We start from the raw sequence: 9,941 nt of genomic DNA on the forward strand, positions 1-9,941 counted from the left end.
GGGGATATCACACACAAAACACTTTTCATAAACTCTTCTAAATATAAATTATAAGCGATGTCCGCTTTATCGATATAGTTGCTAGATCAACTAATCTTTGGTCATTGCTGTTCGCAAATAAATTTAATCAGTTTAAGATTGGAAAAACTTGTTTCCGCAATTGAGGAAACAAGTTTTTCAAATCTTAATGCGGTATACGACGGCGTATATTTCCATAATGCGGTATACGACGGCGTATTCCGCATTATGGCTGAATGAATGACCTTATCAAGCCGTGCCAAGTCAGTAACGTCGACAGGGAGTAGCATACTCCCTGTCGACGGTACTGACTTTCAGCATTAAAATGGCAGTTAAAAAAATCCGAAACTGAACAGTCTGGAAATAAGCTGTGTAAATAATGATTTGTGTAAATGTAGAGTTTTCCACAATGAGTTCTGACCATGTTATAATAATTTTAAGACCCTGCAAAATTGGGCAAATTCTGTGGATCAGCAAATAAAAAATTGTAACTCTAATAGGATACCAGCAAAAAATCAAAATATAATTTTCCATCTAAAGAAAATTTACATGGTTGCCAACATCCTTCAAGGGCAGTGGGGGGGGGGGGTTATGTGGCAATTTTCGGCTGTGCATCATTAACGCATGGAATCATTATTAAGAAAAAAATATTTAAACATATATATTTCTCAATAAATTATATATTATGTAAGAATTATCATACTCAAATTGTGTTAACTACTTCATTTGAATAATTTGCAAATTCGCGGGCGTATTTGAAAACTATTCACTCGTGAATCTTCGCGTATGAATGTACATTGCGAGTCTGAAATGATAGCGAAGAACGTATGATAGCGACTGATAAAAAAGTAATTATATGAATCACTTTTTTTTTTATTAAAAATAAGGCAGTATTTTTTTAAAGGAAAATCTAAATTCAAGTAAAATAGACATTTACAACGAAATATACTTTTTTATTTTATTTATTTATTTATTATTATTATTTTGATAACGGTGTACTTGGTAATAATGAAAATTTAGTAAAGGTTACACGGATATCAGAAGTTTGAGAAACACTGTTCTAGGGCAGTGGTGGCGAACCTATGGCACGCGTGGCAGAGGTGGCATGCCTAGAATTTTGCTGGCACGTCAACGATTTACGTATGATATCCTTTTATACGCTTATAAATTATTCCACCTTTTTTTTTTTTAATTGTTACAATATGTACAAGTTCAATTTTGTTTTACAGGAGAGAGCAACTATGAAGACATGAATTTGATTGGTGCGGTATTAACAAAAATCACGCGACCCAAAGACAAATGGAACCGACAAATTTTGAGCTGAAATGCTGATTCTCTTCAACCGAATTCCATAACATCAACAACTGTCATAACAACATTCACTATATATTTCTTAGTTTTAAGACATACACGATGATTTTCGTGTATGTCATAAAACTAAGATGTAGGGTGTTGCTTATCGTTCTCATTAGCAACAGGCTCTACTCACACAAAGTTTCAACCCTTGGTTGATTTTTATTGCCTTGTTTGCGTTTGAGCTGGAAGGGGAACTCACACAAGCATTATATGGCATGTTTCAATTCGTGGTAGAATTTTATTTGAAGTAAGCCTTTGTGATCTGTCATAATGACATCAAGAATTTCAAATGCAATCATACAAACACTTGTTTCTTGTTATTAAAAAATTGAACAATAGTTTTAGTTAGATACTGTGTTTCCTGTGAAAGTGCAACATATGGTTTTGCTTGCCTATACAGCAGTTTCAGTGAGAGGGGAACATGTGATTCATTAGTTAGCACCGTTTTTATTCCAGCTGTCTCTAATTGCACTATTTGTTGAGAAATATATTACACAGAGACTGTATCTTATTCAGGAATACAATAAAACTATTTTTTTTTCTTACAGTATATAATGACAGTTGGTGAGGGCATGTTGTTTTTGTGTGGGAGGTATATATGCAAAAAAACCTTTAATGTCTTTTTCCATAAAGTGAAATCATGGGTGCCAGTTACATGCGAGGGCATGTTATATTCCACAAGTCCACATCCTTCTGCTGCCCTTCTGCTCCACTGGCTTCTATGGTTATATACTTCACACATGAAAATAAGCTTAAACAAGTTCATGTGGGGAGGTAGTAACTTGCTTGCAGTGTTAAACAACCCCCCCACCTCCCTAACAGCCACTATACTCCAGAGCCAATAAAAACAAGTACTTTTATTATGCCAGTAAATAAGGTATAAGCAGTCTGTGTAATATATTTCTCAACAAATAGCGCAATTAGAGACAACTGAGATAAAAACACACTAATTAATGAATCACATGTCCCCTCATAAAGAAACTATGCTTTATAGACTGAAACAAAACCATATGTTGCATGGGCAAACACAGTATCTAACTAAAAACTATTGTTATTAATTAGATGTGAGTGAGTTCGATTTCCCAAGGCAGCAATAAAATTCAACCGAACGTGTTAAAATTGGTTAAAGTGTTAAAACTAAGTAATATATATCTCTCTATCCCAATGGATTTAACAGGACTTTAAGGCCCACAACCTTCCAAGCAAGCTTGGATTTCGTAACCGAAATACGAGGATAGAATGGTCACTCCTATGCCTCAAGGTATTCTTAAGTGTATCCCTATGTGTTCAATGGTCCGGTTTGCCTGCTTGCGGGATGAAAAACACCAGATAAACTATCGGAAAAAATCCTACTGCCCGCGCCCAAGACCGGCTAACTTGGCTATGGCTGAGGAAGATCCTCAAGCTCCTCACGTCTCCGTGGACAAGTAATACACACACACACACACACACACACACACACACACACACACACACACACACACACACACACACACACACACACACACACACACACACACACACACACACACACACACAAATGGAATTCGGTTGAAAAGAGTTAGCATTTCAACTCAATTGTCAGCTATGCTTTTATCTTTCGGTTGCACGATCTTTTGTTAATACCGCACCAATCATATGCACGTTTTAATAGGCCTGTCTTTGCTGTCTGTTTCGTGTCAGGCTTAATTACCGTAAAGGGAGAAAAGTCACAAAAGTGAAAAATGTTCCTTGTCTGGGGATTCCCTTATTCAGAAAATATTAACTAATTTCATGTTATCAGTCTGTGGTGTGTCAGTATCGGTAAGTGGTGATATTATTTGATGTATTCTATGTTAAAAAATTTAACCCTGAGATGAATAAGAGGCTCATAAAAAATTTAAAAAAAAAGGATAGTACTTCATATATTACCAGAACAGCCCGCATCGTCTTCAGAACCAAACGGTAAGAGGCAATAAATGTAATACATGCATTTGATTTTTGCAATATTCGCTGTGTATGTTTTGTATTGAATATTAATAGAATAAATATTATAATAATATATCTCTATTACGATTTTTTTTTGAGGGGGCCGTGAAATATTTTAATTTTTGCAAAGGGGGCCCTAACATTCAGAAGTTTTGGAAGCACTGTTCTAGTGGCTGACACTTGAAGAAGTTCGATGGATATCAAAAGCCTTTTGAAGATAGCAGTAGGAGCATGTTTTTAATGTGTACTTCAGCTGAATATAAATACTTCGATTCCTCTGATAATATTCTGTTATCGGTGTTTCGGTATCATATTTCAGCCTAGAAAATTTTTGTTAATTCACTAAAATGCTAATATATTTCAAAGCAACTTGATGACTGAAACATTTCTGGACATTTTTTAGGACCTTCACGGATTAATTTTTGTTCAAATCATATTAATTCAATGCTTTCCAAAAGTAAAATGTTTCTGGACTGCAGAAACCCTAAGGAAAAAACCAAGCAGCTGAAACAGTAATTTTGCACATTCAAGGGATTGGCTAGCATATGCTAAATTTTTTTTCTAAAATTGAATAACATTTCAGTAAAAAAAAGGCTATTAATGATCTGAAGATGATTTTTGATTTTCAGATGAAAAATCTCAAAGGCTTCAAGCAGACTTCTTGATGCAAATTTCACAATTGGTAATTTAGGTAAAAGGGCCCAAGTGCCATTATCTGTGCTGTTAAAGATACTTTTATTTGATTTTCGTTAATGGAATGAATATTCGAAAGAAAAAACAAGAAGTAATAATTTTCTCAACTCTCTTGCAATACACATTCTGATAAAATTGCAGATAGTGGGATTTTGTCTCATACAACCGTCTTAAAGAATATATCAGTAGAAGTTTAGCCACAGTTTTCTTTTCTGCAAAGTGCAATAATGCATTTCTACTTGCCCATATAACAGGGCTCTGAAACTCAATGAGAAACTTATAGAAGATAATTCTTTTTATAGAACTGAATATTATAGAGTTATTCACAAAACCCTCTTGACTGCTAGTAAATGGTAGACTGGTTGACGCTCATTTACTGCCATAGAAAACGAAAAATAATAACTGTTCTTAAAACCGGTAAATATATTTTATATGCAAACCATTGCTTACCTCCAAGAATAATATTCGATATAAAAACCTTAGCTCTTATAATCAGAACTTGCGGACATCTTCGGAATAAAATTCCAGATAATCATTTTAATAATCGGAAATTTTTGAAATAATTTATACTTCATTGTATCCGTATGTATAATCGTAATAATTATAACAACAGTTGATGAACTACTAATGGACTTCAGACAAAAAGACTGTTTTACTGTTATTGCTTCTGCGGATCGCGCACTAAATTTTGAATTTAAGAGAGTTGCTTCCTGTTGTAAAACGCACTATTTCCCAAGAGTCATGCTCTTCATTGATACACATCAACAACATATGAATACAAAGACAGTTCCAATAAAAAACTGTTTATTTCGCATACTCGTTTTTTCTTTTCTTTTCAAAAGTTTCTTATTATTGCAGCAGTTTAAAATTCATTTGTAAACTAAAAGTTTTTGTTCTAACTCTAATCTTGTAAGATGTCAGTGTTGAGTTTGTTGTGTTATTCAATTCTGAAAGAAAAAATAGCATTATTTCAAACGCTAAGTAGTAACATCTCACTGCAGAAGTAGGTGGCTTTTCCCTTCTTATGCAAACAATATATATAATATAATATTATAATTATAATATATTCTTGCATCAGTTTGCTGAAATTCATATCTGGTCTTGTAAGATGTCAGTGTTATAAAATGCAATGTTTATTTTGGGTTATTCAATTCTGGAGGATAAAATATCAATTAGAATTTCAAACGCTAATTAACCTCTTACTACAGATTCTTTCTATTTCATTTTTTGAACGTGTTCCATCCATTTATGTCTATATATTTTAATTTTTTCTATTACAGATTCTTGGTTTAATTTTTTCATAATTTCGTCGTTTCTTTTGTGAACAAATAAAGTATACTTTGCAGTTTTTCTCAGAAACTTCATTTCTGCTGTTATTAATCTTTGTCTTTTTGTTTTATTGTCCAGATTTCACTTCCATACAATAAGACTGGTAGGGCTAATGTATTATATACTTTTAACCTGGTTTGTTTTTGAATTAGGTTTGGTATATATATAGTTAATTACACCTGTTATTTTTAAATATTTGCAAATTTTACATTTATATCTTTATCATTTTCATATTTGATCATACATCCTAGATAGTTAAACGAATTCCCCTGTTCTAGGAACTTATCTATTACTATCTTATTTCTTGCTGGATCTTGTCCTTTAAAGGCCATACTTTTTGATTTTTCTGGTGATATTATCATACCATAATTTTTGGCTATCTCATTTAGATCAAAATAGCGTTCTGTCAGTTATCTTCAGAATTTGTAATTATTATTTGGTCGTCGGCAAAAAGTTCACAGTAGGAGAAAGTTTAATACCTTGATGGAAATTTTTATTCCATTTTATTATTATTTCAATTAGTTAAATATTAAAAAGAATTGTTGAGAGGAGACATTCCTGTCGGACCCCTTGGTTTATATCTCTCTCGTATATGATAGCTCATGATATAATCTAATTTGTATTTGATTATTTTCATATATACTTATGATAGCTTTTAGGATATTATTTGGTATTTGTCTTTCATTTAATATGTTAAACAAAATGTTTATTTTAACTTCGTTGAATGCTTTTTCAAAGTCCATAAATGCAATACGTGTTTCTAAATTGTATTCTCTTCTTTTCTCTATTAATTTTAGGCAAAAGGCTGGGTCTATACATGATCGTCCTATTCTTATCATATTCTGTACGTCTAAAATAAAGTTTTCAGAATATTTCATTAGTTCGCTATTTAAAATTCTGCTATATATTTTGTAACAGGAATTTAGTATGCTTATGCCTCTATAGATTTTAGGGTCATCTCTATTACCTTGTTTGAAGATAGGAATCACAACAGCTTTTTTTCTATTCTATTGGGGGTTACCAGCTGTATAAATTTTATTTAAAAATAATAAAAATCTTTCTTTGAATCTTGTTCATGCATATTTATAGTTGTGAACCTAGCTCTTCTTCTCCAGGTGATTTTCCTTTTGTTGTTTCTTTCAGGGTGATTTCTAATTCTTTAGTTTTTTCATTTTCATTAATTGTTGTCTTTTTAAAATAAGTATCTGTCCACAATTCTGTGCGGAAATTCTTCTAATTTCAATTATATGTTTAATTTTATGTTATCTTTATTATCTGCATTTAGGCGTTTCGAAATCTTATATACATTGGGTCTTATCTTTTTCAGACTTCTCTTTTAGCTATGGCCTTTATTATTTTATATTCTATTTCACCTTCTAATCTTTTACTGCTTAACCATTTATGATAGGCTTCTTTTTTCATTTTGATTATTTCTTTGGTTGTATCATCCCATATCTTCAGTTTTTTTCTTTCATTGAATTTTTTGGTCTTTCCTAAACTTTCATTTGCATCTGCATTTGGTATCGTTTTTATATTAAGCCATTCTATTTCTTCATTTTGTGATATTTTTTCTACATATTGGTTAATTCTTTGTTCATATAGCCATTGTATATGTGTTATTTAATAGTCTATATTTATAAACAAATTTGTTAAATTTCCTTTCTGCTCTTGTTACTTGTAGCCATTTAGTTGGTGATCTTAATTTATTTTAACGAAGAAGTGGTCACCCCTTATTTTATATAAAGTAATCTAATATTGATTTCCATCCTCTTGCTGCCCAAGAATATTTATATATATCTTTATGCTTATAGATAGACATTATTTTTAGGTTATTATAAACTACAATATCAATCAATTTTTTACCATACCTCTTTAGAGTATATTCTCCATATATTCCTATATTATTATTAATTTTCGTTTTTCCAATTCTTTCGTTTAAGTCTCCTACTAAAATTACATAGTCATTTTTAATTATTTTATTATATTTTTTTTTAGCTGATTATAAAATTCAATATTATCCTGTTCTCTTCCTTCTTCTCGGGCATATAAACCAATTATTGTTAAATAACATCAGTCTATTTTTTATTCTAGATTCTATTATTCTTTCATTCCATAATTTATAATGTTTAACTGTTTGAAAGGAGCTATGAATTCAAATCATGACTCTTGCTTGTGCTCTTTGGTCTGTCAACTCCACTGTATATCACATTAAAATTTTCGGTTCTCATGGTTCTTCGTAATTTCTTTTTTGTTTCGGTGATTATTGCTATTTTATAATTTCTTTCATTTAATATTTGGTCTAATTCTATTTCTTTATATGCTATTCCTTTTACATTCCAGTTTGCTATATGTATTATATTTGGTCGTTTCCATTTCCGTTTTACCTTTTCCATAGATTCATTCCGATTACCTTTTTCTGTCAGCTTAAAAGTAGCATATTATTCTCCATGGCAGGTGACTAGCCTGATGATGGAATAGTTCAGTGGTAGGGCTGCTACCTGAGGCTTTTGAACTAGCCTTCTTCCAAATTTAAACTGATAGGAGGAATAGTGTATATGGAAGGGGAACGAAGATTATTGTAGAATCATACTAAAGGTTTATAGAGGAGGCAGTTGTTATGACTTCAGAAATGGAAAGAACCCCCATGGCCCTTGCGTTTTTAATAGAATTTGGGTCATAAAATAGGAAGAGTTGGCTGATATGCCCTTATAGGAAAGATTAAAGTGAGTGGACCTTCCTCAAAGTAGAAGAAGAGAGAATAGATAAAGCTAGGGGTTAATGAGAGTGCCACTACCATTACACTAAAGATGATTGCCCCTTATGTCCACGAGTCATAAGGGGCAATTTGGGTGGTACGAATACAGTATATTCGTACCACCCAACCATATGTACATATAAACTGATACTGGGGGGTATATATGCACACTCACATGGTAGGTTCCCCTATCCACCACCCAGGGGAGGCGCTCTCTTGGGGTTACAGGTCCCCTCCCCGATACACACATAACATAACATACCCGAATATAAAGATCAACTACCTGTTACTATGAATATTTAACAAATGTCCTTCACACTTTTACTTTATCGAAGAAAATCGGTAGGATTGGTTCCATTTAATTATGTCAGTTGGTTTTAATGACCTTCATCAAAATTGATCAAAAAGAAATTCAAGCTAGCAAATGACGAATCTCCTTGACTGCTAGTAAAATTATTAACCAGACAATTAGCGATTATTACCTGAAATGAGGCATAAATAAAATACTGCATAGTAACTGTAAACCCTGAAAAAAAAAAGCTTACAGTATACCAAAGATAATTGAGGTGTTGTACGATCAGGCTCCCTTTATCAATATGTGGTGGCCCTGAAAAGGGCCGTTGAGTTTTCGTAAAGGAATTTTATCTTCTAGCTGGCTTCTTCTTTCCTGCAGCCTTTTTAGGTGTTGCCTTTGCTTTCTTTGGCTTTGGAGCTTTAGGTTTCTTCGGAGATTTTGCGGGTTTGCTCTTCTTGGCTGCTGCTGGTTTTTTCGTAGCCTTTTTAACAGCGACTTTCTTGGGCTTAGCGGCTTTTTTCACAGGAGTTTTCGCTTTCTTGACAGGAGCGGATGCTTTCTTGGGGAGAAGTTCTGTTGACTTTGAAGTCCCAGCACTCATCTTAAATGAACCTGATGCACCCTTTCCTTTGGTCTGAATCAAGTCTCCAGTAGCAACAGCCGTCTTCAAGTACTTCTTGATGAATGGGGATAAACGTTCAATATCTACCTTGTAGTGGGACGAGATGTACTTCTTAATAGCTTGAAGCGAAGAACCTCCACGCTCTTTGAGAGACGATATGGCAGCATTTACCATGACAGACACCTTAGGATGCGATGCAAGTACCTTTGATTTCTTGGGCTTGGATGCTTTTCCCTTCTTCGGTGTAGCGGCAACGGAAACAGCATTCTCTACATCAGACATGATCACTAATTTCCAAAGTAACACACGCACACGCTTGGCAAAAGAGGAGGCAATGAGTGCGCGCGCATAACGCATAACGCATAACGTTACTGGCTGGATGGGTGAAGCAAATATGCTTTTCTTTTTCCCCTTTATCTCTGTAAGTGATACTGTGAATGGGGTATTATTGAGCTTTATGCTCGCCCTCTTGGGGCCTGATGTTAGTGATGTTCGGTGTGTAGAAGAATAGATTTTGGTCTTCTGTATTTGCAGTGTGTTGCTTCACTGTAGTTGTTGGCTTCTTTGATCAGTGGATTTGAGTGCAGGGTTGCCTTGGAAAAGAATTTCTCAGCTAAGTCGTGGAGATGCGAGCGGATGTAAGGGATGTTTACTTCTCGGTGGATCTGGGAGTTTCTTATGTACCATGGGGCATCTAGGATCATTCTTAGGCACTTGTTCTGGATTCTTTGTAGTTTTTGTATGTTGGTTTCTGAGGTATGACTCCATGCTGGAGAGGCGTAGGTGATAACTGGGCGAATTACCATCTTGTACAGAGTTAGCTTGTTTCTTACATCTAGTTTGCTTTTGCGGTTGATCAGGGGGTAGAGTTGTGCAATTACTCTGGATGTCTTCACTCCTGTTAG

At 33.8% G+C, this 9,941-nt stretch overlaps 1 pseudogene; it reads right to left on the reverse strand.

The window, feature by feature from the left end:
* Positions 1-8,640: 8,640 nt before the first annotated feature.
* Positions 8,641-9,342, reverse strand: LOC150092206 (histone H1-III pseudogene; annotated as a pseudogene).
* Between the last annotated feature and the right edge of the window lie 599 nt (positions 9,343-9,941).

The sequence above is a fragment of the Typopeltis vanoorti genome, unplaced genomic scaffold (assembly GCF_054136105.1).
Source record: "Typopeltis vanoorti isolate ZY-2024b unplaced genomic scaffold, IOZ_Tvanoo_1.0 HiC_scaffold_183, whole genome shotgun sequence".
Classification (NCBI taxonomy): domain Eukaryota; kingdom Metazoa; phylum Arthropoda; class Arachnida; order Uropygi; family Thelyphonidae; genus Typopeltis; species Typopeltis vanoorti.